The sequence below is a fragment of the Mesoplodon mirus genome, assembly GCF_964341445.2.
Source record: "Mesoplodon mirus genome assembly, chromosome: 3".
Lineage (NCBI taxonomy): Eukaryota > Metazoa > Chordata > Mammalia > Artiodactyla > Ziphiidae > Mesoplodon > Mesoplodon mirus.
In genome coordinates, this window is record NC_138978.1 from 198,379,811 (window position 1) to 198,398,292 (window position 18,482).

The window sequence follows — 18,482 nt, forward strand, 5'->3', positions numbered from 1 at the left end:
CGGGCACACACAGACCCCCCTCTTCCCTTGGGAATCAAAAGTGTTGCACCACAGACTCCCTGCCAGGGTTCCTTTCCCTGCTAAGTTTTAACAATTTTTTTTTTTTTTTTTTTTTTTGCTGATTAATGGAGCTCACGATGGGGCAATAGAATAGCCGCCACCCCCTCCAGAAGTGACAGGTTACCTCCCTGCTGGTCTCTCTTTTCAGGCAGGCTCCTCTCTCACAGTTAGTGTCACTCCCTGCCTACAGTTCTGTGTTTTTTGTTTAATGTTTTCTCAGGCATTTTCCATATCAAGCAAAGCTCCGTACACACGCTTTCGAACGTTCTTCCTATGGGTGTTCCATAATTCGCTCGGCGGTCTGGGATCCCAAACCACAGGGTGCTGGCTTGTTAGTCGGTGTTTTGGAAAAGACCACCCCTACCCCCAACCTCTGGAAGACAAAAGAGACGACCAGCTGCTCTTCACGGGACTCTGATTACGATCTTGAACCAGGTGGAGTTTGGAAATCAGTGTCGCGCCCTCCCCACACCCTACCCTTCCTGCGGGACACTGGGCAGAGCAGTTGGCTGCAGGGGGCTGACAAACACCCCACCCTGCTCACGGGGAAACAGCTTCTGTGGGTGCAGGTGATTGTCTCTGCTGGGTTCTCTGATGAGGCTGTCCGCAGACTCGAGGCGTGTTTGTGGTCAGAGGGGCGCCGATGAACGGGGCTCTCAGCCCGCTCGGGGGAGAGGGGCTACCAGGTGGCTCAGGGCTGGGCAGATGCTGGGCTCTGCCCCCAACCCCAGCTCTGCTGCCACGCGGCTCAGCGAGGTGTCTTGGGCTCCGTCTGGTCTGATTAAACCAGCAATCGGGGTCACTGTGTGTATAGACAGCTGTGTGTACATGTGCCCCGGGCCGTCTGAGGCCCAGAGAGTGAGACCTACAGCTCCCTGGGACCTCCCTTCCAAGCCCACGTGGCCAGTGCCTCCCGTAAGGGCTGTGGCTCCACACACACCTACTTCCCCAGCCACGTCTGCACCCGGGCGTGCACACGGTCCCCGGCCACACTTCTGGAATGCCCTTCTCTACACGGTGCGGACCCACACGAGGGTCAGACCGGGAGACGGAGCCTCCCCGAGTGCTCTCACTGGCTGTGCGGTCAGCTGTGTCCCACCGTCGTCCTCCATCAGACCCCGACAGGCGCTCTGACCCCCGGAGTCCTGGGCCGGAGGCTGCCCCGGCCATCAGAGGAGGTGTGGCGGGCCCCCGGAGAGCAGGGAGACGGTGCGGGCTGGAGTGCGGGGGGGGGGGGCGGGGGGCGCAGCAGCCACGGGCTCCCCCTGCCCCTCCGGCGTGGGGAGGGGCTGGCCCCAGCCCAGAGCGAACCCCTCGTGCGGTGGCCGTGTTCCGGGGACAGCTCTTCTTGTCCCCAGGTGGCAGGCCCCCTGGGAAGATCTGGGCTGCTCATCCCAGAGTCCTGGCGCCTGACTCTGTACTTCCCGGACCGTTCCAAAGCCTACTTGTTAACACAGCGTCAGCACCCACTCCCACCTCCACCGCCCCCTGAGGCTGCGGCCCTGATCCCCATCTGATCAATGCTGTATCTGTCCCTTCTGAGTTTTGGGCGGTGGCACGTCCAGCCCCATCTGGGCCCCGTGCAGTTCCTGCGAGGACCTCCGTGCTGCCTGCACACACGGACCCAGACATGCTGCCTGCGTGATGGGCTGGGCAGACGTGGGTTCAACAGTCACTGTGGCCGTTAGGCGTGTGGTTTTATTTTATTTTATTTATTTTTTTTTTTTGCGGTATGCGGGCCTCTCACTGTTGTGGCCTCTCCCATTGCGGAGCACAGGCTCCGGACGCGCAGGCTCAGTGGCCATGGCTCACGGGCCTAGCCTCTCCGCGGCATGTGGGATCTTCCCGGATCGGGGCACGAACCCGTATCCCCTGCATCGGCAGGCGGACTCTCAACCACTGCGCCACCAGGGAAGCCCAGGCGTGTGGTTTTGCCACCTCGGGCCTCAGTTTCCTCACCTGTAAAGTGGGAATGTTAATGACAGTCACTCCATGAAGTCATCTGGATTCAACAAGAGAATGTGAGTGACACCTCACTCACAGTGCATGGAGCCTGTCCCAGGGTGTGTGCTCAGAGGGGCTCCACTGCAGGGGCTCTGAGCCTCAGGCTGCTCACTGACCCCCCTTTCCCAGGGTCTATCTGGTCTGAAAGTCCAGACGTGCCTTGTGCGCACACAGAATTTTCCGGGGGGGCCTTCTAGACCCTGGGGAGGCAGGGCTCTGGGGCCGGATGGCTGTGTAGGGTGGGTCCCCCTCCACCACCCCCCCTCCCAGCTGCTTCCTGTTAGCAGGACACCCGGGAGAAGCGTGTTTCCTCCCTGCACTGGGCAAACCCCGGCCATTCCCTCACCCCCAGGACCTCTGTTGGGCCCTGTCAGCAGCCCTGAGGAAAGGGCTGAGCTGGCTGGAGGCTTGTCCGAGGTGGACAGCCAGCCCTGGCCAGAGATGCTCAAATGATCCAGGCTTGGGGCTGATGCTGGGTGGGCCACCATGGGCTTTGTTCCAGGGGGAGTCTGCCTGCCACCTCCTGGTACCCAGGGCAACGGTGCGGGGCATCACAGCCAGTGAGAACCCCTCTGATGCTGGGGCCGGCCCCAAAGGGGCTTGGATTTGTGAAGGATTTTGATGTCCAGAACTGACATCACCTTCTGTTCTTGAAGCAAATGACTCCAGGGATCTCGAAGCACTTGACTCAGCCCCAGGGGCACTCAGAGGGTGTCATGGGCCTCTGACCTTCTCTTCACTTCCAGGGTTGTTGAAGCAACCCTCTGTGATCCGACACCATGTGAGGCGTTCTAGACTGCCAAGGGTGTGTCTGCGTTTAAACAATTACCTAGGAAGAGGCGGGAGGGCCAAAATACAGTCCGTGGGCCTGAATGGGGTCACTTTACTACAAAGGACACTGTACACAGTGGCAGAGCTTGAAAAGAACACAAGGCTTCAGCGACAATGCATTAGTGTTAATTTTCTGACCGTGAAGGTTGGGTGGTGGTTACGTAGAAGGTACGGGCTCTAGGAAGTAAACACTACCGTAATGTGGGGTGATGACCTAAAGTCAGCAATTTACTCTCAAATGGTTCGGGGAGGGGGGAAGGTTCTTTGTACTAAAACTTGGAACGTTTCTCTAATTTTAAGGTGGTTTCCAAAAAGTTAATAAAAAATAAACAGAAAAGGTAAAGAAACAAAATAAAAACTACAGCTTTCCACGGACCCGACCTGAGCTTTTTTACATGTTGGGATGTCTCTTGTCCTTCAGGTGTATTTTCCTTCTTTTGCTATTTTAGGCCTGGCTTGAATTCACACAATCTAAGTGATTGACACAAGGCATTGTTGAAGCATATAAACATCACAAATCTGCCACAAACCGAGGTCAGTTGGATTCTTCCCGCAGACCCGGAGTTCATACCTAAATTGGGGCAAGTGGGGCAGGGGAGTAGTTGCAGGAAGGGGACTGTGTCCTTAAGCTCGAGAAAGGGCTGATGGAATGATTCTGGTGGAAAAAATCATCTAGGGAAAGTGCAGTGATGCTGGGAGCTTGTGGGGCAGCACAAAGAAAAGGGTGCTGTTCCCGGGGGTGGGGGGCCCCCCTCAGGGTGCATTAGTAAGTCCTTCCAGCCTCCCTGTCAGAGCGCTTCCTTAGCTCAGCTGGACACCCTCCGAGACCCTGGCAGAGGGCAAAGAACCAGGCCCTGGAGGCTTCCGACCACTGGTGGCCCACAAGTCAGTTTACTCCTCATCTGCAGTTTACCTGCAAAATAAAGGGAAACCTATCACCTGCCCGCCTGGCCCACGGGATTATTGTGAGAACCCAGTGAGGTAATACATGTGAAGATGTTCTAACCCTAAAATACGGCATCTGTTTTATTCATTACGATTTATAATTTAGTGTTTACATCGTTTACTAGGATGTGTTTATTATGATAGTGGCGCCGCAGCCATCCTGGTGGAAGCCCCTGGCCTCTCGTGTGTCCTGATTAACCTGACCTGGAAAACACCAAACAAAAAATTAGAGCAGGTTCCCTCCCTAGTAGGAGCCTGTGGCTCACGTGCAGGCCGTGCCCAGGGCCACCCCTCCCTCCCTTGCAGGGCAGCAAATCCAAAGAGCAAGCAGCCGCCAGGGTCAGGAGGGCTTGGCAAGACAGCCCTGAATCCGGTCCCCTCCAGTTCCGGGGGCATCTGGCCACACATCCCGTCCTTATCTGGCCTGCAGTCCCAGGAGGCACAGGTCGGCTGGTGGGAAGGGGCCCCGCAGCCGGGCGCACGCCCTCCGGAGTCTGTCCTTAGAGGAGACAGGAGGTGAGTCTTCAGAGCGGCTGTGGGACATTTGCCTCGTGCCCGGGGGCGGGACACAGGGCTTTTCCGCCCTGTTCACCACCTGGCTTCTGCTGGAGGGTGTCCCCAGGCTGGCTGAGTGCTGATACCTGGGTGGCGGTAGCCCTTTCCCGCCCCTGAGCGCGGGCCTGCTCCCGTGAGTGCGGGTGTGGGAGCGCGTGGCCTCCGGGAGTTCCGGTCCCTGGAACCCGGGCCGGGCAGCGTGGCCTCTTTTCTAGCACCAGCTCTGTAGCTGCCTCTGCTCTGCCACTGACCCTGGTTGCCCGTTGCTAAGGCAACCGAGCCTCGAGTTTCCTGAGCCTCACAGCATCTCGGCACCCATCTCCATTGTGTCTACGTGCACCCCGCCCCGGCCAGGATGGAGGCGCCTGGGGCTGCTCCGTCCCTGCCTGGCCTGGTGACCGTGGCCTGTGTACTGTCAGTGCGCCCCGAGCCACACTGTCTTGCGGCCCTGGGCTCTGGGCTTGGCCAGGCCGGAACCTCCCGTGCCCACAGCGTGATGGGGGGCGTCGGGCCACCTCCTGGAGCCTGGTCCTCACCAGTGACGCCGCCCAGGCGGTGCTGGGGTCGCTGTGAGAACGACAGGAGGTGGGGATGAGGTCGTGCAGGCAGGGCTCCGAGCACAGAGCCTGGCGGGTTGTAGGTGCCGACCAGTAAGTGGCAGCTCCCTCCCTTCCCTGCGCCGTCCTGGCTCACCTGCCTGAAGACAGTGTCTGCATCTACTGAGCAACTTCTGGGCTTCTGCGGGGGTGGGGGGTGACTTGCCCGCGTTTGCAGCACAGCCGAGGGGCCAGGCCCGGGCAAAGGGGGCCCCGGGGCGAGGACCCTGGGCCTCTGGCTATGGGACCCCAACACTGCAACTACAGGGGCCCCTAGATTGTCCACAGTCAAGAACAGGGGGCCTGGCCAGCCTTCTGTTTTGCCGGGAATTGCTTATGATAGTTTTATTTTTCTTGTGCAGTAAATTTCCCTTCCTAATATGGTTTTGTTTATCCCACTATTAAAGGGGGATTACATAGGAATTTACCCTAAGTAAATGATCATCAGTGTGTACAGAGATCTAGCAGCAAGAATGTTCCCTGCAGGGTCGTTTATCACAGTGGAAAGGCTGCAAACAGGGTGAGCGGGCCCAGCACCAGGGTGCCGACGACATCCCGGTCCAGCCGTGGGCAGGAGGGGACCATCTGCTGAGCCGCGTGCATCCTGGGGAGCCTTCGTTCATTCGTCCTGTCATCCTTCCACCTCCCTGTAATTGTCCACGCGGCTCACGTCCACTGAGCACCTTCGGAGCAAAGGCCTTTACAACAGAGTGTTCTATTCACGTGTGTGTGGATGAGTGTGATCAGAGATGCAGTAGAAAAGTCGGGGGTTCGTGATGGGACGGTGAGGACACTGGGGGAGCAGGGATGTTGGAACACCTCCAGGCTGAGGCGTGCAAGGTGCCGCGTGGCGGTCGTGTGGTGACCAAACCCTCTCCAGCCTGCAGCACTGCAGGTCCCAAGCTGTATTCTTAGCTCCTGAGAGCATCGTGGGCCAGGACAAGCTCGGGACTGGAGTCCAGAGACCCAGGTGCGAATTCCTCCTCCATCCTGAGGCCTCTGCTGCCGTCAGTGAAATGGGGACTTTAATGCCTGTCTGTCCTACTTCCAACAAGTCCTCACTGGGTGCCAAGGAGGCCTTGCAGGGCCCTCTCTAACTGCAGGAGGACATGCAGGGTTAGTTTTTCCAGGACGAGAAGCTCTTTGCCCCAGCAGATGCCCTCAGGCATGGTGTCCAGCTGTGTCATTCTGGGTGTCCCCTCGCAGCTGTCCAGCTCTTGCCTCTCCCCATCCCATCCGGGCTTTTCCCATCGGACCCGGGCCAGGCTCTGTGAGCCCGGCACCCAGGCCAGGCCACCTGAAACCGCCGTCATCATGGGAGCCTCCACGGATGGGCCCTCCCCTCAAAAGTAAATAATCAAACTTTGTTTAAAACCCCGATGTAGTGTTTATTTGTGTTGGTCAAGCTCAGATTGAATTACATGTGCACAGGGCCTGTCCCTGAGGAATTTACCAACTTGGCCAGACACCCTGACTGATTCAGAGGACGTACAGGCAGCGGGACATCCAGCCAAGGCAGGCCGCGGGGAGCTGGCCCAGAATACGGCTGCTGACCCCAGAGAACTTTTTGTTTGTTTCCTGATGAGGCTGTGTGTGTGTGCGTGTGTGTGTGTGTGCGTACACATGTGCATGCACCCATGCCATATTTAAACTCTCTCAAGGAGAAGGAAGGAAAGAGGGAGGGAGGGAACAAAAGCAAATCTTGGAAGAGGGGCCACGTGACCCCGGGTACAGCCGTGTGCAGCCCCTGCCCTGCCCTCTTCTGGACCGGCTTTTCCTGGCACCATCCCTCACACAGAGCTTTTGTTACCCCCTCCCATCTCACACACAACCCCCCTTGCTGTCTTGCAGTCAGGACCCTCCATAATGATAGAGGAATGCCCACACTGTCTTCTGCTCGAGGCCGGCCTGCCTTCCCCTGCGGTCGGCCCCAGACGTGGCTGCCCTGGGTGTGGCCACAAGGAAGCCTAGACCAGCTCAGCAGTAGGGCCGCCAGCCGCTGGCCCAGGCAGTTTTGTGGCTTTGCATGGCCTCCACTGACTTCAAGAGCCCACCCTTCCCAGAAGGCAGCTGTGCGTGGTGGGGTCAGCCCCTGCCCACTCTGCCCAGTGGGGTGAGGGAAGACCCGGCCATAGCCCCCCAGCTGCCCCAAGCCAGCCCTCGGGGCCACCCGGTCTCTAGACGGCCTGGTCCAGCCCAACCCACAGCAGCTCTGTCCAGGAAATTCTAAGAGAGACCCCGACAGCACAGCTGCTCTGAGAGTGGACTCTAGGGCCAGATTTCTGGGTTCAAGTTCTGGTGTCTGCTCTTTGGAGCTGTGTAACCTTGGGCAAGCCGTTTAACCTCTCTGGGACTTTGTTTCTTCATCTGTAAAATGAGGACAATAGTGGCATCTGCCAGGTTCTTGAGGTAGTTAGATGAGCTCTTATGTGAAAAGTATGTAGAATTGTGCCAGGGACCTGAGGAAAGCTGTGGGCGGTCACATGTTTAGTTTTTTAAGAAAACTGCCCAGCTGTTTTCCAAAGTGGCTGCACCATTTTACATTCCCACCAGCAGCTTACAAATGATCCAGTTCCTCTGCATCCCCCTCAGCACTTGGTGTCGTCGCTGTTTTTACATTTTAGCTGTCCAGTGTCTGTGTGGTGATACCTCACTGTGGCTTTAATTTGCATTTCCCTGATGACTAAGGATACTGAGTTTCTTTTCATGTATTTACTTAACAGTCTGTGTATCTTCTTTGGTGAAATGTCTCTTCACACCTTTTGCCCATTTCCTAATTGAACTGTTTGTTTTTTGACTACTGAGTTTTGAGAGTTCTTTATGTATTCAACGTACTACTGGTCCTTTGCTGGATGTGTAATTGGAAAGTATTCTCTCCGACTCCATAGCTTGTCTTTTCATCCTCTTAACGGCGTCTTTTGCCAAGCAAAAGTTTTCAATTTTTGACGAAGTCCATTTTTTCTGCTTTTCCTTTTATGGATTGTGCTTTTGTTATCAAGTCTAAGAACTCTCTGCCTAGACCTAGATCCCAAAGATGTTTTCCTGTTTCCTAGAAGTTTTGTAGTTCTATGTTAAACATTTAAGCCCATGATCCATTTGAAATTGACTTTTGTGTAAGGTGTAAAACACAGGTTGAGGTTCATTTCTCTTTTTCTCTTCTTTTTCTGTTTTTTCTTCTTTTTGAGGTTCATGTCTTCGCCTATGGATGTCCAGTTGCTCCAGCATCATTTGTTGAAAAAGTTATATTTCTTCCATTGAATTGCTTTGCACCTTCGTCACAAATCAGCTGGTCATATTTGTGCCTGTCTATCTGTGACTTCCTTCTTCGGTTCATCATTGATCTCTGTGTCTATCCCTCTGCCAATAACACACAGCCTTGATTATTATTGCTATAGAGTAATTATCAAAATTGGGTAGACTGATTCTTCCTACTTTATTCTTCTTTCTCAAAATTGTTTTCGCTATTCTAGTTCCCTTATGTTTCCGTATAAATTTTATAACAACATTTATATCTACAAAAATTCCTGCTGCCAATTTTTTTTTTTTTTTTTTTTTTTGCGGTACCCGGGCCTCTCACTGTTGTGGCCTCTCCCGTTGCGGAGCACAGGCTCCAGACGCGCAGGCTCAGCGGCCATGGCTCACGGGCCCAGCCGCTCCGCAGCATGTAGGATCCTCCCAGACCGGGGCACGAACCCGTGTCCCCTGCATCGGCAGGCGGACTCTCAACCACTGCGCCACCAGGGAAGCCCCCTGCTGCCATTTTGATAGCAATTGTGTCAAACCTGTATATCAGTTTGGGAGTAACTGACATCTTTCCTGTGTTGAATCTTGAAATTTCTGAACATGATATGTCTTTCCATTTATTTAGATCATCTTTGATTTCTTAATCAGCATTGTGTAGTTGTCAGCCTACAAAACCTGTACATGTGTTATTAGATTTGCTCCTAAGTATTTCTTTTTTTAAAACTAGTGGTAAATACACATAACAAAATTGACTATCTTGACCATTTTTATGTGTACGGTTCAGCTGTGCTAAGTGGAGGTACAGTGCTATGCAGGGCATCTCCAGAACTCTTTCCTCTTGTAAAAGTGAAACTCCACTAAGCAACAACTCTCCATTTCCCGCTCCCCCAGGCCCTGCCAGCCACCCTTCCTCTTTCTGCCTCTATGAATTTGACCCTAGGGACCTCACAGAAGTGGAATCACACAGTATTTGCCTTTTTGTGACTGGCTTATTTCACTTAGCATAATGTCTTCACGGTTCATCCATGTGGTAGCATGTGTTCAAAGTTACTCCCTTTTTAAGGCCAAATAATATTCCATTGTGTATATATGTACCACACTTTGTTTATCGATTCAGCCATTGATGGACACTTGGGTTGCCGCCACATCCCAGCTATTGAGAACAATGCTGCTATGAACATGGTGTACAAATATCTCTACAAGACTGTTTTCAATTCTTTTGGTTATATATCCAGAAGTGGAATTGCGGATCATATGGTAATTCTATGTTTAGAGGACCTGCTATGCTGTTTTCCATCGCGGCTGCACCATTTTACATTCCCACCAACAGTGCACAAGGGTTCTGTTCCAATTTCTCCACATCCTCACCAACACTAGTTATTTTCTATGTTTTCTTTTTTTATAGTAGCTGTCCTAGTGGATGTAAGGCTGTATCTCATTGTGCATTTCCCTAATGATGAGTGATTTTGAATATCTTTTCATACGCTTCTTGGCCATTTTTATATCTTCTTTGGAGAAATGTCTATTCAGGTCCTTTGCCCATTTTTAAATTGTTTTTGTAGTTGTTTTGTGTTGTTGAATCTTAGGAGTTCTATATATATTCCAGGTATTCCTTGTCAGATATATAATTTTCAAATATTTTCTCCCATCCCGTAGGTTGCCTTTCCACTCTGTTGGTTGTGTCCTTTGATGCACAGGAGTCTTAAATTTTGAAATAGTCCAGTTTGTCTATTTTTACTTTTGTTTCCTGTACTTTTGGTGTCATATCTTTTGTAGCAATGCAAGTAGTATTATAAATATTGGTTTCTATGTGTTTATTGTTAGTCTATAAAAATGCAATTGATTTTTCCATGTTTATCTTGTATCTGGTGACCCTGCTGAACGCACTTATTAGTTCTAGGAATTTTTCTTGTAGATTCCTTGGGATTTTCTTCACAGTCATGTCATCTGAAAATTGGAATAATTTTTTTCTTCCTTTCTGATCTGATGGCTCTTATTACTTTATCTTGCCTTATTGCATTGGCTAGAATTCCCAGCACTGTGTTAAATAAGAGTGATGGGAGTGGACATCTTTGCCTTATTTCCAGTCTTAGGGGTAAAGCATTGAGTACGTTAGCTGTAGGACTCGTGTAGATTATCAAGTTGAGGAAGTCCTCCTCTATTCCTATTTTTCTGAGAGTTTTTTAAAAAATCATAAATGGGCATTGATTGTTGTCAGATGTTCCTTCTGCATTGATTGATAGGACCACATGATTTTTCTTTGTTATCTTGTTAAAATACTGGATGACATTGATTGATTTTTGAATCCTGAACCAGCCTTGCATCCCTGCAATGAACCCCATCTGATGACAGTCTACAATGCTTTCTATATATTGCTGAATTCTATTTGCTAATATTTTAGTAAGGATTTTCATGTTTATATTCATGAGGGATATTGGTCCACAGTGGGGTTTTTTTGGTACTCTCTTTGGTTTTGGTACTGGAGTAATTCATTTCATAAAAGTTTCAAAAAGAGGGAAGTGTTTCCTCTTCTATTTTCTGGAAGAAATTATGTAAAATTGGTGTTACTTCTTTAAATATTTGCAGAATTCTCCAGTGGAACCATCTGGAGATTTCTTTTGGGGGAGTTTTAAAATTTTGAATTCAGCTTCCTAAGTAATTAAATGGTTATTCAAATTATCTATTTCATATTGGATGAGTTATGGTATTTTGTGTTTTTCTAGTAATTCATCCATTTTGTCTAAGTTGTCAAATTTATTTGTGACTTGAGTTGTCAAATTGTGTAGACTTGTTCTTATTATTCCCTTATTATCCTTCTGATGTTTGCAGAGTCTGTAGTGATATCCTCTGTTTCATTACTGATATTCATAATTTATGTAGTCTCTCTATTTTTCTTTGTCAATGTTGTTAGAGGTTTGTCAATTTTATTGATCTTTTCAAAGAATTAGCTCTTTATTTCATTGATTTTCTTTATTGTTTTTCTGTTTTTAGTTTCATTGATTTCTGTTCTTATCTTCACTATTTCCTCCCTTCTGCTTGCTTTGGGTTCATTTTTCTCTCCTTTTTACAGGATCTTGAGATGAGAACTTAGATGATTGACTTGAGGCTTTTTCTCTTTTCTAATGTACGCATAATGCTATAAATTTTCCTCTCAGCACTGCTTTAGCTGTGTTCCACAATTTTGATATGTTGTATTTTCATTTTTTATTTAGTTCAATTTATTTTTTCATTTTTCTTGAGTTCCTTCTTGACTCTTAGATTATTTAGAAGTGTGTTGTTTACTCTGGTTTTTGTGGAGTTTTCTGTTATCTTTCTATTACTGATTTCTAGTTTGATTTCACTGTGACCAGAGAACACACCCTACATAGATTCTACTCTTTGAAATTTGTTGATGTTTGTTTTATGACTCAGAATATGGTCTACAGTACGTGTTCCAAAAGCACTTGAAAATAATGTGTATTCTGCTGTTATTAGATGAAGTGTCTATAAATGCTGACTAGATCCTATTAGTTAATGATGTTGTTGAGTTCTGTCCTTGTTGGTTTTCTGTCTAGTTGTTCTACCAGTTGTTGAGAGAGGAGTGTTGAAAATCAAGCTGTAATTGTGGATTTGTCTATTTCTTCTTTCAGTTCTATTGGTTTTTGCCTTACATATTTTGCAGTTCTGTCGTTTGGTACATACACAGTTTGGATTGCTGTCTTCTTGGCAGATTGATCCTTTTATCATTATATTATAATATCCCTTTCAGTCTCTAGTAATCTTTTTTGCTTTGAAGTCTACTTTATTTGATATCAATATACTCATTCCTGCTTTTCTTTGATTAATTTTACATAATTCTTTTACTTTCAACCCACCTATATTGTTATATTTGAAGTAAGTTTCTTATAGACACCATATTGTTGCATTTTGTTTTTTAATCCATTCAACCAATCTGTATCTTTTAATTAATATATTCAGACTGTTTACAATTTGTAATTATTGATGTGTTAGAGATTAAGTCTGCCATTTTATTTTTTGTTTTTTGCTTGTTCTCTCTGTTTTTTATGCCTCTATTTTGTTTTTCCTGCCTTCCTATGGGTTACTTGAACATTTTTTAGAATTCCATTTTAATTTATCTGTAGTTTTTTATATATATATAAATTTATTTATTTATTTTTGGCTGTGTTGGGTCTTCATTTCTGTGCGAGGGCTTTCTCTAGTTGCCTCGAGCGGGGGCCACTCTTCATTGTGGTGCACGGGCCTCTCACTATTGCAGCCTCTCTTGTTGTGGAGCACAGGCTCCAGACACGCAGGCTCAGTAGTTGTGGCTCATGGGCCCAGTTGCACCATGGCATGTGGGATCTTCCAAGACCAGGGCTCAAACTCGTGTCCCCTGCATTGGCAGGCAGATTCTCAACCACTGCACCACCAGGGAAGCCCCTGTAGTTTTTTAATTGAGATATAATTGACATATAATATTAGTTTCAGGTGTACAACATAATGATTCAATATTTATGTATATTGCAAAATGACCACCACAATGTCTTTATTTTTTTTAAACTTTCAGTCTTTCACATTCAGTCTTTTTCTTTCAGTATCTATCTATCTATTTATTTATTTATTTGGTTGTGTGGGCTCCTTAGTTGCGGCTCACCAGCTCCTTAGTTGCGGCACATGGGCTCCTTAGTTGTGGCATGTGAACTCTTAGTTGTGGCATGCATGTGGGATCTAGTTCCCTGACCAGGGATCAAACCTGGGCCCTCTGCATTGGGAGTGCTGAGTCTTATCCACTGCACCACCAGGGAAGTCACCACAATAAGTCTTATGATTATCTTTGCGTAGCTTTTTTAGTGGTTGCTACAGGTATCAAATTACATATACATACTTTATCACTGCCTCCTGGTGTTTTCTTATTACCAATTTGAGGGAAATATAGAAACTTTACTTCTTTTTCTATCCCTTTACCTTCCCCTGTTTATAACATAATTGTTGTATTTCCTTTATATACATTTAGGACATGAGACTGTGTTATAATTTTTGCTTCAAACATCAAACATAATTTAGAAAACTCAAGAGAAGGAAGCCTTATTGCATTTACCCATATTTTTGCTTAATGGGTTTTTTCTTCCTTCCTGATATTCCAAGATTTCTTCCCTTTCATATCCTTTCTGTTTAGAGAACTTCTTTTAGCCATTCTTTTCTTCTGGCAACAAATGCTCCTGGTTTCCCTTCATCTGAGAATGTTCTTGATTTTCCCATCATTCCTGAAGGATATTTTTACTGGGTTCTGGGTTGATAGTTCTTTTCTGTTAGTACTTGAAAAATATTGTGCCACTTCCTTCTGGCCTCCACCGTTTCTGATGAGAAATCCATTGTCATTTCAATTGTTTTTTCCCTGTAGATAAGGTTTCCTGTTTTGCTGGCTGCTTTCATGATTTTTTTTTTTTCTGTCTTTAGTTTGCAGAAGTGTAATTGTGATGTGTCTTGTGAATTTCTTTAGGTTTATCCTGTTTGTCTTTTGCTAAGCTTTTTGGATCAGTAGGTTTATGTCTCTTACCAACTTTGGGACATTTTCTGCCGTTATGTCTTAGAGCAGTGGTCCCCAGCCTTTTTGGCACCAGGGACCGGTTTCGTGGAAGACAATTCTTCTACAGACCAGTGCTGGGGGGATGGTTCAGGTGTTAATGCAAGCGATGGGGAGCGGCAGATGAAGCTTTGCTCACTTGCTGCTCACCTGCTGTGCGGCCCGGTTCCTAACAGGCCACGGACCATGACTGGGGGTGGTGGACCCCTGTCTTAGAGTACTTTGTCGGCTCCATCCCCTTCCCCTCTCTTACTAGGACCGTGAGGACATGAATGAGGTCTTCTGGTCCCTAAGAATATGCTTATTTTTTTCATCATACTTGAGTGGCTCTTTCTGCTGCTCATCCTGGGCGGTTTCTGTTGTTCTGTCTTCTAGTTCACGGATTCTTTGTTCCGTCTCTTCCGTTCTGCTGTTGATTCCATCCACTGAGATTTCTATTTCAACTCTTCTATTTTTCAGCTGGAAATTTCCCATTTGGTTCTTTATATCTTCTGTTCTCTGCTCCTCATTGCCACTGGCTGGGGGTGGGCATCCAAGCTCTGCCCTGGGTCTCCACTGACAATGAACTGGGGGTCGTGGCCTCACTACCAGTGGGTGGGGGGGTCCTGCTCCAACTTGGCCCATTCTGACACCACCCTGTCAGGGGTCTCACTGCAGCTTCCGCCTGGGGAGGGAGGGTGGCCTCTGGTCCCCACTCAGCATTTGCTGGCGTGGGTGGAGGTGGCTGAACTGTGCTGTGGGCTGGAGTGGAGCAGTTATTGTCCACAAGTTTTCTATCTTGCTAGGCTCCCTCTTTCCTGGTCCCTTAGCTGGAGAGAGCAGGCTTTTGTTGGGTCTTTTTTCGTTTGTGCCCGTTGGCGTCACTGAGTTGCTGGCTTCTTCAACTCCAAGTCTGGGATACATGAGGCAGAAAGAAAACCCAGGGACCTCACCATCATGAGAACCTCGGGAGGTTCCCTTCCAATCTGGCTTTTTCTCTCCACCTTTTAGGGTGCTCTTGTGTTTGTTTTATGTATGACGTCCAGGGTTTTTAGTTGTACTTCATGGGTTAACAGGGAGAAGTACTCCACAGCTTCCCAGAATTATTTTTGAACACCTGGCTATGCCAACCTTTGGGGATGCAGAGACAAATGAAATTAATTTTTTGCTTTCAAAGAGCTCAAAGGAGAGGAGACAGATGTGCAAAGGAATAGATCAAAGAGTGCAGTCTAAGTATTTTGCTGGGAGACTAGATGCCGTGTGCTGGGGGCTGGAAGGCGGTGGGGTGGGGGCAGGGCTGGCTTCTTAGAGGCCATCATACTTGAGCTAAACTGTGAAAGATAAGCAGACTTCTGGCTGGACACGGTAGGACAGGGCATTCCAGCAGGGAACACAGCAGGTACAAAGGCTTAGAGGCATCAGAAAGCACCAGGGTTCAGATAGCTCGCTGCAGGCTGTTTGCAGAGGCTGGGGCATGGCTGGAAGGGAGGGCTGTGAGGAAACCCAGGAAGCTGGCAGAGGGAGGGAGTGGGGACGACCACAGAACGCACTGTGTGCTGTGCTAACCTGAAGGTGTAAGCGTGAAGTGATACAGTCGGATTTGTATTCCTGGCCAGTCATCCTGGAAGGGATGACACAGGAAGTGCAGAGGCCAGCGAGCGGGGTTCTGTCAGGGTTCAAGCGAGGGTCGGACGTGGACAGCGGTGGTGGAGGTGGACCGCAGGGATGACCGCGAGGGATACTTAGGAGACAAGATTTGCAGGGTGGAATGGAGGCGGGAGGAGGGAGCCCCGGCTGAGAGAAGGAGGAGTCCGGCTGTGGACGCGCTGGGTCTGGAGAGTCTGAACAGCCCAGTGAGGACGACAGACATGTCTCAGCAGGACGTTAAAGCCGGAGAGAGGAATGGGCTTGGGAACATCACGTGGAGATGGAAGTGAAACTCATGGAGGCTTTGACACTTGAGATCAGAGAGTTGCCACCATGCTGAGAGGAGGGCGGGGAAGGTCAGAGCAGGCCCCTGGCGAGGCTGGATCAGTCTTACCGGGACCACATTCCATGTTCCCAGGAGGAAAGCATCACGAGGGGAGCCCGCTCTGTGAGGGATACACAGAGGAGGAAGTGGCTTCCACTGCTGGCAGGAGGACCAGGCACCTGTGGAGCCAGAGGGCCAGTTGGGCAGGCCCGGGGCCTCCTAAGTGCTGCCCGCGCTGCCTCCTGAGGGAGAGGGGGAGGGAGGGAGGCCCCCGGTGCCAGGGCTGCGCTGGCAGGACTCAGCCAGGAGCCAGAGCTAGGACCCTGGGCCAGGGTCCTGCAGGGCTCGGCTGTCCCCCGCCACACACGGGGAAGAGCGTGGCGTGAGCAGGGGCAGAGAGCAGGGCCTGGGGCCCAAGGGGCTCAGGAAGGGAGTCCTGTGCAGTGCCTGGGACCTCTGACGGCTTGGTGACCCCAGGGGAAGTGTGCTCTGCAGGGGGCCAAGGAGAGCATCGAGGCCCATGTCCGCCCAGCCTGGTGACCCGGGGCCTAGCCCTCGACGCCGTCAACAGGCTGGACCCGACCCCGGACACAGCCACTCCCCTCGTGAAGTCCAAGCTCACGCCCCCTCCTGATGTCACGCTCCAGTGCTCGTTGCTCCCCGTCTCCCCAGCCTTTGGAGCCCGTGTGCCACCTATCTCAGCATCTCCCCCGCCGAGGCCTGGGCGGGGCCAGCCCATGTGGGCGTCCCGGGGCTCCTCTCTGCTTGGCCTGGCCCCCGCTGCACCCGGCTCACCCGTGTGGGGACAGTGGCCTTGATCCCCGCACTTGGAGAGGGCCTGTTGGGGCAAGGCCCCCGCCAGGACCCAGCATCCCGGTGCCCAGCTGTGTTAATTGTCCAGGCCACCAACAAGCCCAGCCTGTTTCTCGGCTGCAATTAAGACAGAAAGCTCGTTATCTCCTGCTGTATCATCTGCAGACTCTGCTGAGGGCTTTCTCTCAGGAGCAGCACCTGCAGAGGCCAGTGGAGGTTGGCATTAACCCCTTCCCGGCTGTCATTGGGAGGCTGTGGTCCTAGGAGAGCCAGCTCCGCAGGCAGCTGGGGCTGATGGGAAGGGCTCTGTCACAGCCTCGCTGGGTGACCTTGGGCAGACAGGTGACCTTCTCTGAACCCTGGGAACCCTTTCCTCCCCGCCCTTCTGCCCGGGAAGCTGCTCGAGCTGTCGGCTCCCTTGAGTAACTGTGTACACCCCGGGTCTTACCCAGCTGTGTACGAACAGTCCTTCCCGCAGTCGAGACCCTGTGCTTCTAGATGAAGCGTGTACATGGCCCGATGACCAGAGCTGCTTGTGCTGGGGGATCTGCTGGCTGGGACCTTGAACTGCCCAAAGGGACTTGAATTTAATAGGATTTGCAGCCCCACGTCGCAGTGTGTCCTTCAGCAAGTCACTTAATCTCTCTGTTCTCTAGTTTCTTCCTCTGAAAAATTAGGGAATCCAACTGGATAACCTCCGAGATCCTTTCCAACTGAGAAATCCCATTACCCACGATGATTTCTTCTATACAACACAATTTGAGAAGGAAGGAAATGAGCATTTACTGAACCACCAGCATGTGCCAGGACTTGCACGTGTATCATTTTTCCCATTTTAAATGTGAGGAAATAAGGTTCAGAGAGATTGAATAAGTTGTCCAAAGAGATTGAATAAGTTGTCCAAAGCCAAACATCCAGTACACAGAGGACTCTGGGCTGAACTCCACGTTGATGAGGCTGCAAAGCCACTGCTCCTTCCATGACCCCGTGTACTAAGAGGGCTGCCCACCTAAAGGACTCCTTACAAGATGGGGCTGAATGCAGCGGGAGAAGTGACCTAACTTAAGACAAAGCGGTCTGAATTCTGACCCCTTAACTTCTCTGGAATCATGGTTTGTCCAGGAAAGAATGAATGAGAAAGAACCACATTCCCTCTGGTCTCCAGTGTGACTGAGAGATTGCCTGAGAAGTGTGTGCAGACCCTGAAAGAAAAATAAAAGAGTTTATATAATCTTCAGGCACTGGGTAAACTGAGCCCAGAGATGGAGCACAGCTGTTAAATCATCAGCTGCTCCAGGCTGGGATGAGCTTGTGCGCAGCAGAGCCCCCTGCCGCCTGCTGAGACCCCTCCTGGGCCCGTTTCTAGACTCTCCTGAGTCCACAGAAGCTGGCCTGGGCTTACCCATCGGTCGGCTGACAGGCTGGGACAGCTCGGATGCTTCACCAAGGTCCTGATCCTGGGCCTTTTGCACAGATGGCTAGTCTGCTCCTGAGTCATCCAAAGAGAGGGGTCTGGGGAGAGTCTGGAGCAGACAGGGCTGGAGGGGGTCCAGGAAGCTCTTGGCTGGCTGGCAGGGAGCCCAGACCCTGGAGCCCCAGGAGGGAGGGAGTGGGGGGAAGAGGCCCTGCGTCTGCAAACTGAGGAGCTCAGACGAGTGAGAGGCAGGCCTTGAGTCCTCACTCTGGAAGCAGCTGACTGAGTTCCTCCCACCCGCCTCCCCAGCCCTTCCCTGCCAAGCCCGGCAGATAAGACGATGCTCCCTGACCGGGTTCCCCACTGGGACCGTCATCGGGGGCCCCGCTTTTACCCCCCACCCCGTCTCTCAAGATCTGAGCAGCTCCTTGAGGTTGGGCCCTGGGCTGGATGCCCCAGGTTTGAGGATTCTGGATTTGTGGTGCCTCGTCTTTTGCCGAGGGCTTT

At 50.4% G+C, this 18,482-nt stretch overlaps 1 protein-coding gene across 4 annotated transcripts in view; it reads left to right on the forward strand.

Annotated features, from left to right (window-relative positions):
• The window catches only part of NAV1 (neuron navigator 1), a 209,828-nt gene that overhangs the window by 18,242 nt on the left and 173,104 nt on the right, over nucleotides 1-18,482 (forward strand). Inside the window, exon 2 of one of the 4 annotated variants that reach the window (XM_082616096.1) lies at nucleotides 281-495. The exons of the other annotated variants lie outside the window; for them this stretch is intronic. The gene's annotated coding sequence lies outside the window, so the exon portion shown is untranslated. The remainder of the gene's footprint in view (nucleotides 1-280; nucleotides 496-18,482) is intronic. 4 annotated transcript variants of the gene reach the window in all.